At 43.4% G+C, this 13213-nt stretch overlaps 1 protein-coding gene across 2 annotated transcripts in view; it reads left to right on the plus strand.

Moving 5' to 3' along the window:
• The window catches only part of TGFA (transforming growth factor alpha), a 130704-nt gene extending 126769 nt beyond the window's left edge, over window positions 1-3935 (plus strand). The window contains exons 10-11 of one of the 2 annotated variants that reach the window (XR_003004701.1): window positions 2504-2573; window positions 2914-3935. The gene's annotated coding sequence lies outside the window, so the exon portion shown is untranslated. The remainder of the gene's footprint in view (window positions 1-2503; window positions 2574-2913) is intronic. The other variant, XR_003004700.1, reaches the window with a different exon arrangement.
• The last annotated feature ends 9278 nt before the right edge of the window (window positions 3936-13213 follow it).

Here is a 13213-nt window from a genome sequence, read left to right on the forward strand (position 1 = left end):
ACATGCAACTCAAAATAACAATAGAGCATTTTTCACCTATCTGATAAGCAAAGATAAAAATGATGTTTAACCTTCAGTGTTGAGGGATTTTTCAAATTCTACTGTTAGGAATATAATTTGGAATAAACTTTATGAGGGTAGGGCATAACTTGGCAGTATGTAATTTAAGACATAATCACTGTCCCCCATCTGAATTCTACTTCTGTAAATGTATCCTTCAGAAATGTTAGCACTAATGTATAAAGATATATGAAAAGAGCAGTAGTATTGTTCGTAGTAGGAAAAATATAGAAACAGTCTAAACATCCAGTAATAGAGACTGGTTAAATAAATAACGGTACAGACGTACAATGGATTCCTATGTAGCCATTAAAAAGAATGATGCTGGGTTGGATTGGGAGTTTGAGATTAGCACATGCAAACTATTATATATAGAATGCATAAACAATAGGTCCTACTGTGTAGCACAGGAAACTATTTTCAGTATCCTGTGATAAACCATAAAGGAAAACAATATGAAAGAGTGTATATATATGTATAACTGAATCACTTTGCTGTATGGCAGAAATTAACACACTGTAAATCAACTGCAATAAGATAATTTTTTTAAAGAAAGAATGATGCAGATTCTAATCTACAGAGTTGGCATGATGTCTTGTTTTGTTAAATGCAAACAAACAAAATTTTAAATTATAAGTAAAGCAGGGGTCCATTTTTAATAATCTGTGTGTGTATATATGCAGAGCTATAGAGATATACACTTGTGTACACATAGAAAAGAACACTATAAAACAGTGGTTTTTAAAATGGGTTCCACATAACAGCAGCCTCAGCATCACTAGGGAATTTACAAGAAATGCAAATTCTCAGGCCCAACCCCAAACCAGCTGAATCAGACTCTCTAGGGCTGAGGCCCAGCAATCTGGCTTATAAACCCTCTAGGTCATCCTGTCGCTCACTACAATTTGAGAATCACTGTTCTAGAAAGAGCATTTATCTGGAGGTGGAAAGAGAAAAGACCTAGCTTAGGGGTAAATTTCTGCTTGTTTATTCATTTCTGGACTGTTGAGAAAATTTAATTTTGTTAGTGAGGAACGCTTCTCAAAGTCACGTACACATCTTGCTAGGCTGTGCTAACTTATCAGTTGAATCGACTTCTGTGCTCTACTTGAAGAAAATAAAACGTGTAAAAATTCAGATTCGTCTGTACAGCAGAAATAAATACAACATTGTGAATCAACTATACTTCGATAAAATTTATTAAATTCAGATTCATGACACCAGTAACATAGGGAAATACTTATATTACTGAATGGTTTCCGACATCACCAGAGTAAAGCAAAACGAACACACACATCAGGAACTGAACTTGGCTCTGCTGTGTGAGCTGAGGAAAGGGAACTCAGTCTCTGAGCCTTGGTTTCTCCTCTGTGACTAAGGATGACAATGGCCACCTTGTCTCCTCACAGGTCACAGGGAGGAGCAGGTGACACATGGAAAGCCCGCTGCTTATTGTCATATATTAGTACCAAGGTTTCTTAAACGTCAAAATGCCCTCAACAACTTGATCGACTCACTTGGTTTTACAGAAACATCATCATTGCATAAAATCATCCCAGAATAGTCCTCCTAGTAGAAAACGTTCTGCCAGACAGCCTTGACACATACCTGCCCAGATCACTTTTACTACTGAAACCTGTGAAACTTGGATGAGCCAGTGAATGCGTGCAAATGCTTTCTTTCTGCCATTCTCAAGCCCACCGTGAAAGGCCGCCTTCTTGTCTCTCTCACTTCCCTGTCCTCAGACAACAAAGCCGGCTTTTCTGTTTGCACAAAGTGCTTGTTGCTGTCTTGAGCCATGAGAAAACAGGGAGCAGAAGAAAAATAATGTGCTCCTTCTTTCTGCTCCGATAGAAGGAGTTATGAAACAGAAGCCTGGGGCCAAAACAGGCTCACTGTCATGTGTTTTGACAAAGAAATCATTTCCGTAAGCACAGTCCTCAGTAGGTGGTGGTAAACTAGTCTGTGCGGCGCAGATCATGTAGCCGGGAGGCTCCTGCCGTGTCCATGGGACCCTGGTCTCTGGACCCAGGTGGGTACCAGAGTAGCAGGCAGGACCCTGGTCTTCCATTCAGAAGCCCCACCCCCCTCCCCAGGGAGGAGGGGTGCAGGGGGCTGCCCACAGCTGCATGAGATGGGAGGCCCCTGAGACTGGCCCCAACTGCCAGCCCTTCAAGGGTCTCCATCTGGCCACAAGGAAGCTGTTGGGACAAATACAGGTACATTCTCAGTTTTACCCACTGAGATACTGAATTGATAGGTCTGGGGAGGAGTCCAGGAATCAGCCTTTTTTTTAACTTCTCTGGTTGTTTCTGATGGACAGCCAAATTTAGGAAGCTGTTTTAGTGCCATCTAAAATGTTTTCCCCATCTGTGAAACCCTGACTCTCCAGGCAGAACTGGTCTCACCACCCACCCTGACCTTCTCCCCATTCTTCACACAGGCACCCTAAGGGAGCCCAGGCCAACGTGAGACCGAATACTCTCTTGACACGTCTCTCTCACCCTCCAAAGGTGAGTAAGGGATCTGGTCAACTGGGTCCCACTCCAAGCTTTGCCACTTACCGGCCCATGTCCCTGGGAAACTGACTTAAGCATTTGAAACTGTTTCCTCAGCTGTAAAATGAAAAGCATAATTACGGCAAAGAGTAACTGGGTTGAAAGGGACCAGGTATGGGAAAGCGATGGGCACTTCCCGTAAAGTATCAGCTAAAGCTAACATTGTTATTCATAAGCCTTGGTTCAGAGCTCTCTTCCCAGCTGGTGGTCCTCACCCTGGCTCCTGACATTTTAGAGACTCCACAATGAGCAGCATCTTTAGTACATATCTAACCATTTTCCTGTGTATGTGTAGGGGAGAGGAGCATCGAGACCCAGCCGGCAGGACCTTGGGTGTAGCTGTGCCCCACTTGGACTAGAGGAACTCTGCTCTGAGCAGTGTCTCTGCCCCAACAAGAGTTCCTTCAGAGACAACGTTCCTATGCTGAAATAAACCAGGTAGAGATGGGTGTCAGGGTACTGGCTGTGGAAGGATTGATCCCCTGTGTTCCAGAAACTCTATTTGATACTGGGGACATAAGGGAAATTATAAAGACAAGACTTCTTCACTCGATTTCCAAAAGGAAACCTTTTCCCTTGGCTTGCTACTTCTTGAGCCATCGCTGACTTTTCCCATGCAATGTTCCCCAGAACGCTGACACTCCTCAAAGTGGCTCTAAAAGCCTCTTCGAAAGTCTTAAAATGTGTCCGTTTCCAATGTGTATACCATTCCCAACTTCCTTCCCCCAACAGCACTGTAGGGCCTGAAGTTTGGAAACATAACAAAGAGTGTAATTCAAGTCTGCAAACCACTAAGTCCCTACAAACTTGCTCTTCTCTCCTCCCCTCCTCTCCGTTTCATTCTTCTTCCCTCCACTCTGATCCCCCCTCTGCCAGAAACAGCACTGGACTGAGGGCAGGTATCCTCGTTCTAGTCCCGGCTCTACAGCCAACCAGTGGTGTGATCTCAGGTCAGTTATTTCAGGATTCTGGCCTCACTGTCCCCATCAGTAAAATGAAGAGGTCCGAAAAGACATTGGTCTGTATTTCCTCTAACCTCTGATCTGTCTCTTCTCCGTTATGGACATCCATAACAGCCTTTGGCCTTAAAGTCTAAGTAAGACTTGACCATGCCTACCGACTCAGGACAGAAATAAGGAAACCAGGCCAAGGTATCTGCATCTTCCCTGTAAGAGATGTTTAGAAAGAGAGGAAATAGCTTGAAGGAATTTCAGGATCTGAACCCGCAGTGTTAGGTGAGCTGGGGGTGAAGTTTTTTGATGTTTCCAACTATAATTGTGGATTTGTCTCTTCCTTCTTTCCATTCCATCATCATTTGCTTTATGTATTTTGAAATTCTTTCATTAGGTGCATATATGTTTAGGGTTGTTATGTTTTCTTAATGAATTGACCCCTTTATCGCTATGTATTATCCCTCTTTTTATTTTATTTATTTTAATTTTTTTATCCCTCTTTTTAACTGGTAATAATCTTTGTTCTGAAGTCTACTTTGTCTAATATTCACGTAGCCATTCTACCTTTTTAAAAATCACTGCTTACATGGTATATCTCTTTCCATCTTTTTATTTTTAACCTATCTATGTCTTTGTATCCAAAATAGGTTTTTTATGGAAAATATAATCAGGCTTCCTCTTTTTCCCCAATCTGACAATCTCTGCCTTTTATTTGGAGTATTTAGACATTTAATATAACTATAAATATGATTGGATTTTAATCTACCATTTGATCATTTGTCCCATCTTCGTTTTTTTCCCCTCTTTTCCTGCCTTCTTTTATATTAATGAGAACTTTTAATATAATTCTATTTTAGCTCTATTACTGGCTTAATAATTATACCTCTTTATTTTGCTTTTTAGTGATTGTACTAGGGTTTACAATATACAGTTTCCCATCAAATATTATTATACCACTTCAAGTATAGTAGTAGAACGTTGCAACAGTATACTGTCATTTCTACCGTTCATCCTTAATGCTATTTTGTTTGTTTGTTTGCTTTTGTGTGTGTGTGTGGTTTTGTTTTGCGGTATGCGGTCCTCTCACCGTTGTGGCCTCTCCCGCTGCAGAGCACAGGCTCCAGACGCGCAGGCCCAGCGGCCATGGCTCACAGGCCCAGCCACTCCGCGGCACGTGGGATCCTCCCGGACCAGGGCACGAACCTGCGTCCCCTGCATCAGCAGGCGGACTCCCAACCACTGCGCCACAAGGGAAGCCCCTTCATGCTATTTTTGACTAATATTTTGCTTCTACATATGTTCTAAACCCCCAAGCAGATTTCCTTTTCCTCGCCTGGCAACAGATGGCTTTGACTTCTACATCTAGTCCAGCACTAGCAGATTTTGCCTACAACTGGGGCACTGCAGAGTTTCCTTCCTCTCCTCACTCCAGAAGCGTGTGGCTTTTGCATCATACGAAAGAAGAATCTGGGGAACAAGTTGGGTCCTATGCCTCTGCAACGCAGAGAGGAGGGCTCTTTCAGGTCTCCTGCACCACCCCCAGTCTTCTCCATGAGAACTTGCTAGAAGCTAGGGCAAAACAGCTGGCAAGGAAGTGTGGGCTCCCCTTGGGTCTGGGGCTTTCCAGGGATTCTAAATTGTCATACTAGAGCCAGAGCTGGCTCTTAAGAATTCATTAAAATTTCAGCTGTTTTCTTCTTACCTGTCGGCTCTTGTGGTGACTTCTTTCCTCCATACTCTGGCAAAGGTGAAATAGTGCATCTGTCCTGTCTCTCCTCAGAATAGTTTCTCACCACCTTAGAATTTAGTTAACTTGGTTTATTTAAGACCTCAGTTCTTTAATGCATGCAAAAACAATTAATGACTTTCTAAAATCTTTATCCAGCTTTTTCTCATTACTAGTGCACAACAAGCTCCTGTGGCTTTTTATGTTCTAAAAAGAAGCGAAATTTTTATGTAATGTCTTCATTGAAATAGAATTTAGGTATTACCATAAGGTGAAACATGTTAGACATAGCACTGCTTCTATCCAAATGTTCCACTTCTATCTCTTGCTGAGAAATCTAGTACTTTGTTCTAATACTTCTTGCTTCAAACCTTAAGCAGTGTTTTCTAAACATCATTCAACAATTTTCAATATTCTTTTTGTGAAAGATGAATGCATCTTAGTTTTTTGCCGTATTGCTTTCTGTGTGTTTCAGCCAGGAAGTCAGGATGTGTTTCTCCAATAGTGTATGGCTTTTTGTCTTTTGCTATTGTATAAGAAACCTCAAGAGACTTTAAACTGTATTATTACATTTAATAAAATTTCCTTACAAATAGCACTGATTTTTCTTGACTTCTTTAAACATTTCTGAAAAACTGTAGATACCTGCCTTCATGTTTTCTGTGCTTAGTTTTAAATACATTGCTAAATGTGATGGCCTTATGTCACCCTTAGCTATTACCTCAAAACATGCCATAAGGGCTTCCCTGGTGGCGCAGCGGTTGAGAGTCTGCCTGCGGATGCAGGGGACGCAGGTTCGTGCCCTGGTCCGGGAAGATCCCACATGCCATGGAGCGGCTGGGCCCGTGAGCCATGGCCGCCGAGCCTGCGCGTCCGGGGCCTGTGCTCGGCAACGGGGGAGGCCACAACAGTGAGAGGCCCTGAAAAACATGCCGTAAACTTAGAGGGAAAATCCCCTTAAAGATTGTGGATGTAAATTCGTAGTTCAAATAGTCTTCTTTACCAATTTTTTCCTTTGTTACCGACTTCATATCAGATCTGGTTGGATTACCATTGTTTTTGTTTTGTAACATGATATAGTTCATTCTGGAAGTAGAAGTGTTTCCCTACTATTTTTTGGTTCTTTGCTTATGTTTAAATTTTAGTATTATTTTCAACCTGTGGCCTCATTTTTAAGCCATTTGTCCACTTTGTTAGGATCATTTTAAAATCCATAAATCCATTCATGTTCATTGCAGTTTGTTTCAATATGCTAAAAATGAGCAAATGAAAGCCTGGGGATGTCACATCAGCCTCTGCATGACTGTAACCCCCATTCCACCCTTAAGATACCTCCTGTGCCAGACATGCAGGGGCTAGTTTCCATTAAATACAAGTATACTTAATTTCTTTCTTATTCCTTGGATTAGAAATAAATATAAACAGAAGTCTTAGTATGTTCTTCCTGCTCCCCAGTGGGTCATCCTTGAGGATCTCACACCCTACCTTGGAAAACATTAGGGTAAAACACATAATGGGTGCCTCACACATAGTGGGTGCCTAGTTAATGCAAATTCTCTTCCCTGGGGGAACATGCTTGGAAAAAGACACTTGGGATGTCTTCCCATCCTCAGCTCTCTGGTGAATCTTGGAGGTTTATCTCTATAGGCAGGACGCAGGGAAAAACAAGGCAGGGGATCAAGTGAAGGGGTCTCCTGAAGACTCACTCCTGAGCCCGGCCACGGCTTGCATGAGACCAGAGCCTGAGGTTAAGGGATGAGAGTCACTGAGTCACCACGTTGGGGTCCTCACCAAGGCCATAATCGTGGGGATGGCCCTCAGCAGAAAGAGCTCACCCAGATGTCTTGAAGGCAGGCTCTCCAGAAACAGAGGGAAGACGCTGATGAGAGAGCCCAGGACTCGCCCAGGCCACCTGGCCCGCTGAACAGCTGCTTTTAGCTGACAGGAGCCACATAGGTCCCTGCAGACAGGCGCCTCTATCAGATTCCCAGCAGCAGACAATGTCCCTGACTTTAAAATGCAGCTCTTCTCTTTCCTAAGTGCTCTCTTAGAGACAAAGTAGAGGGAGACTGCAGCCACGGTCACCAGCCTGAGGCTTCTGCATCCCTAGATGTGACCATGAATACCGCTCATCTTGCCTGCTGCTTCTGGGATCTGGACAAACCCCATAGGCCTCCTTCTCAAACTGCATCCTCCTCCCTACAGAGGAGCTGGAAACCAGCCCTGTGGCTCCTCCGATGGGCAGCGTGACAAGGAGTCTCTGTGCCCACACAGGAGCAGCTCTGTGTGTCCAGCGGCCAGCCCATGGCCTTTGATAAAGCCACACAGGGAAAGCCTCTTGCGCAGCAAGCATGGCTGGCAGAGCATTTACTGGCCTGTAGCAGTCCTGTGATGGTAAGTCACTGCCCCTCCCACCAACCCACTTCAGAAGCACAACTTAAATAACGGCTTTCACGTTAAGGTCTGAAGTGAGCCAAGGTTGGGAAGCTCCTGGCTTTTACGATGTGGCTTTTCTCCTGTTTTGAATGGGCTCCTTTGCCTAACCCTAAACCAAGCTATCAATCAACAAAAAATCATTGGGCACTTGCTACTTTTCATTTCACTGCAACGAACATTTTTTTAACACGCTCACTTGTACCCAGCTACAAGAAAAGCTTCAAATAAAGAGAGACGAGGTAGAAAATAGAGGCCTGGTCCTGGGGATGTAATGTACAGCATGGTGAATATGGCTAACAGTACTGGATATTTGAAAGTTGCTAAGAGCTAGATCTTGAAAGTTCTCATCACAACAGGAAAAAATTGTAACTGTGTGTGGTGTTGGATGTTAACTAAACTTACGCAGGCCCCTTTTATCCATGGAAGACACACTCCAAAACCCCAGTGGATGCCTGAAACCACGGATAGTACCGAACCCAATATGTACTTATGTTTTTTTCCTGTACATACATACCTGTGATAAAGATTACTTTGCAAATTAGGCACAGTAAGAGGTTGACAATAATAACTAATAACAAAACAGAGCAATTATAACAATATACTGTAATAAAAATTATGTGAATGTGGTCCCTCTCTCTCTCTTAAAATATCTCGTACAAATTTAATGCCTTATCCATCTTAACTAAGCACTTCCGCACTACGGCTGTGACGTTTGCAGTTTGAGGTGCAACAAAAAAACCAGCATGAATTTCTTTTTCCTTCTTCACAATTTCACAGATAGAAGAGCCATTCTTACCATAGATCTTAGCAACCTCAGTGGACGATTTTTTTTTTCTTTCCTGATTAAGTTGAGAACTTTCACCTTTTCACTTAAATGAGGCACTTTACGCCTTCTCTTTGGCATTTCCAAATCACCAGCATCACTACTCTTGCCCTTTGGGGCCATTATTAAATAAAATAAGGGTTACTTTAACACAAGCATTGAAATACTGCGACAGCCAATCTGATCTGGTGACCAAGACGGCTACTAAGTGACTAACAGGCAGGATATGCTGGCCAAAGGGATAACCCACGTCCCAGGATGGCACAAGATTTCATCACACTACTCGGAACAGTGCACAATTTAAAAGTTATGAACTGTTTATTTCTGGAATTTTCTATTTAATACTTTCGGACCATGGTTGACAAAGGGTAACTGAGACCAGGTATCTTTCTGTGGAAAGCGAAACTGCAGATAAGGGTCACCTCACAATAGACACATATAACAAATCATTATGTTGTATACTAATACAATGTTATATGTCAATTACATCTCAACGTTTTCGATTTTAAAATTAAGACAAGAACAGCCTGGGACTCCAGGGCCAGAGGAGACTGTAGCTTAACTTCTGTTTCAAAGATGACAAAATAGGTTTTCTTTTGTAAAACCAAAAGGTTTACTAATGTGCCCAGGGGCCTCCAGCAAGTCCCAGTTAATAAATAGCATTAGAAATTGAAACCCAATCTCTCAGAGCGAGGAGGGGCCTCTTAGTATGTCTCATCCAGCTGGACCTTAACTTAAGTTTGCTGAATCCTGGCTCCTTCCCCAAGATATGCTGCTGCAGGGGGTCTAGAGAAGGCCCAGGGACCTTCATTTTTAACAGCCTTCCTCAACCATACCCACCGCCCCACACACACACAGCCGATTCTGATGTAAATGGCATCGGTCATTGGTCAAGTCCAAATGTCCAGTAAATGTCAAATTTCCAGGGAGTCATGCCACCTGAGTTGAAGCAAGCCCACACTTCCTAAGAGGGCAGCATATTTCACTGCTGGATGGCTCTTAGCATTAGAAAGTTCTTCCTTAATGTAACAGTGCTCCAGGGAAGTGCTTTCAGGTCCTGAGAAGACATGTGCTCAGGTGAGCCTAGGTGATGAAGCTGTAGTGTAAGGTCACATGCAGAAGAGAGGAGGTAGGGCTTCCAAGACAGGACTTGGGGCCCAGATTGCAGGGGTCCATCACGGGGAACTGAAATAAGGGCCAATTGTCTTTCAGGTCCAATAAGCCCTCCCAGAGATCCAATGTGTTGTCTACCCGCAAAAGCGGACATTGGTTCTTCCCAAAAGAGAAAACGGGTTAATTTATCATCATCCATTACTAATATGCGTATAATTCAAAAACAAGTGTGCATTTTTTTGGAAGGATGCTGGAAATAGTTTACTGATACACATGAACAACTTTGAAAATTTGGAGAGTAGAGCTTTAGAGCAATAATAAATGAAACTAATCCCTCTTTCACGTGGTACTTCTTAACATTTCAAGACAGCCAGTCTGGTCTTCCTAAGCCATCTTTTCTTCAGGAGAAGCACCCTCGGGTATTTCAGTCAGGCCGGCTGCAAGACCCTTCACTAGCTCTGGCTGTGTTTCTTAGATAGTGTATGGCTAAGATCCACGGCAACTCACCTCCATCACAAGCTCTTAAAGGAACTCTGCAGAGCAGCATGCCAGGACCAATCACGCTCTTTAAGAATTCATTCAAACATGTCTACTGAGTACCTACCATATACAGTCACTGTTTTAGCCCTGGAGATACAACGATTAAGAGAAGAAAGAAAAAGTCTTTGCTCTCACGAGCTTACATTCTAGTAGAGGAAACAGGCAATAAGCCATAAACATACAAGATAATGTTTATACAGTGTAAGTGCTATGAGAAAAAATACTGCAGGATCAGGGGACGGTGAGCCATGGAGATGGGTGACTATCTTAGATAGGAAGGTCAGGGAAGGTTCCACTGAGAAGTTAATTCTTAAGACCTGAATGAAGTGAGGGCAACAGACATGAGACAATATGGGGCAAGTGTATTCCAGATAGAAAACACAGCCCATGCAAAGACCCCACAGAAGGAAGGCCCGGGTTTGAAGAGAGCAATGAGGCCAGTGGGTCAGAGGGCAGAGAGGGGAAGGAGATAAGATCAGAGAGACTTGGGACTTGCCTGGTCATCCAGTGGTTAAGAATCTGTTTTGCAATGCAGGGGACGCCAGTTCGATCCCTGCTTGGGGAACTAAGATCCCACATGCCGCAGGGCAACTAAGCCCACGTGCCACAACGAGAGAGCCCGTGTGCCGCAACTAGACCACAAGCCACAACTAGAGAGCCTGCGCACTGCAACGAAAGATCCCTCGTGCTGCGACTAAGACCTGAAGCAGTCCCAAAATTAATTAATTAGAAAAGATCAGAGAGACTTGGGGGTCGGATTAGGTAAGGTCGGTGAAATGAGGTAAGGAGTTTGGATTTTACTTCAAGTGTGATGGGAAGGCACTGGAGAATTTTGAGCAGAGGAATGTGATATGTTTTAAAGTAGAAGTTACATTTTAAAAGATAATTCTTAGTTAATACATGGACCACAGAGGAGCAAGGATGCAAGAAGAGAGACATGTAGAGAGGCTATTGCAATTGTCTAAGCAAGAATCGTGTTGCCTTGGACCAAGATGGGATTGGTGGAAGCGGTGGGAAGGGGCTGGGGGAACAGTTTTAGACTTGTTAAGCTTGGGACGTCCTTAGCTGTTGAGTAGATAACTGTATATATGAGTCTGTTGTTCAGGAGCGAGGTCAGACTGGAAATATAAATTTATGAGTCATCAACACAAAGATGGTCTTTAACACCATGAGACTAGTAAAATCACCCTGGAAGTAAATAAATAGGCCAAGAACTGAATCCCAAGATCGCCAACATCCGGAGGTCTGAAAGATGGTGAACCAGCAAAGGAGACTACAAAGAAGCTTCCAGCAAGGAAAGAGGAAAGCCAGAAGGTAGTACAAAACTGCTTCAAGAAGGAAAGAGTGATTAACTACGTCCAAAGATGCCAAGGAGCTAGTCAAATGTGGACTAAAAAATTAAACTTAGGTTTTGGCAGAATGGAAGTGATGTTGAAAAGAGTCTTTTCAGTCAAGTTATGAGGGTAAAAGTTGGATTAAAGTGGACTGGGGTGAAAAAGGGAGGTGAGAAAGTAGACAGTATAAACAGCTTTGAGACATTGTCAAAAAGGAGAATGGGGCGGGGCTTCTGTGGTGGCGCAGTGGTTGAGAGTCTGCCTGCCGATGCAGGGGATGCGGCTTCGTATCCACAACAAGAGAAGCCACAGCAATGAGAAACACATGCACTGCAACTAGGGAAAGTCCACGCGCAGCAATGAAGACCCAATGCAGCCAAAAATAAAATAAATAAATTTTTAAAAATTTAACCAAAAAAAGGGTGGAGAGGGGGTAACAGCAAGAGGGGATTTAAAGACTATGGAAGGTTTTGTTTCATTTGGGAGATATTCTGGTATGTTTATTTGATGATAAGAATAATCCAGCAGAGAGGGTAACATTTTAACGACAGCGGAGAGAGAAGGGACAATCACAGTAGGCCAGAGGGGATGGGCTCCAGAACATGAGTGAAGCTGGCCTTAGATAGGAGATAATGCCTCTACTGCACCAGAAGCAAAGCAGAATATATGGGGTCAGATGCAGGTAGACTGGTTGATTTGACGATGGGAAGATGAACTACTGCTCTTTTTCATCACAGAAATAGAAATGAGGTTGCCAGCTGAGGATAAGAAAGGGGGAAGGAGGGATGTCGTACTTTATGGAGACAGTGAGGTGTGCAAAAGTCCTCTTGGAGATCAAAGGAATGAATTGAAAAGAAAACTGTGGTAGGACGTCTGGGTAGTGAGCACTAAGAGACCTCTTGAGATTTCTGGTCATGTAAAGCAAGAACATCCAGTATGGCAGCGGGACTTTTCTTCAGCCATATCTGCTGCTCGGAAGTAGAGTAGGCAGAGAGATGAGTTTATCCAGGGTTGTGTTTTGCCTGGAAAGTACTGGGGAGCAAGTGAAAACCAAGGAATTGTGTTTGCAAGGGTATGGACATTGGAATGTTATCTTGGATAAGGAAGTAAATGAGACTATGAAGAGGAAGATTGATAGCATAAAAGTCAACAGATGGGAAGTTTCTATGGAACTGAAGAATCACTGACACTGGGGTAATCAGGTAAAAGTTCTGGAAAGATAGGTGGCCATGGAAACCAGAGAGTAGGATGCTGAAGTCTAGATTTTAGGAGATGGTCCAGTTACTGGTGGTGAGGTTTCAGGTAGGGCCATGGAAAGAAATTGAGAGGCCAGGGGTGAGATGAATCATCTATGTAGACGTTGAAGTCACCCAGAATGCTGATGGGAGCAGTGCTGGAGAGGAAGACAGTGAACAAGCTGCTAAAATCCTAGTGAAGAAGATGTGAAGGTGACTTTAAGAAGGAGAGATAGCCTGTGGTAGAGTCTGATGGCACATGCTTCGCAGAAACTGGGGGTTTTGAGGAAGGAAGAGGGAGAAACTGACTGGAGCGCCACGAGGAGCAAAGACCGTACTACCCGGCCTTTTGTACCTTGAGAAAGACACAAAAAGAACACTGTGAAAGCACAGCCAGGTTTCCATTAAGCAAGGGCAGTCAAAGCAGAGTTTGAA

The sequence above is a fragment of the Neophocaena asiaeorientalis genome, unplaced genomic scaffold (genome assembly GCF_003031525.2).
Source record: "Neophocaena asiaeorientalis asiaeorientalis breed wild unplaced genomic scaffold, Neophocaena_asiaeorientalis_V1.1 scaffold303, whole genome shotgun sequence".
Lineage (NCBI taxonomy): Eukaryota > Metazoa > Chordata > Mammalia > Artiodactyla > Phocoenidae > Neophocaena > Neophocaena asiaeorientalis.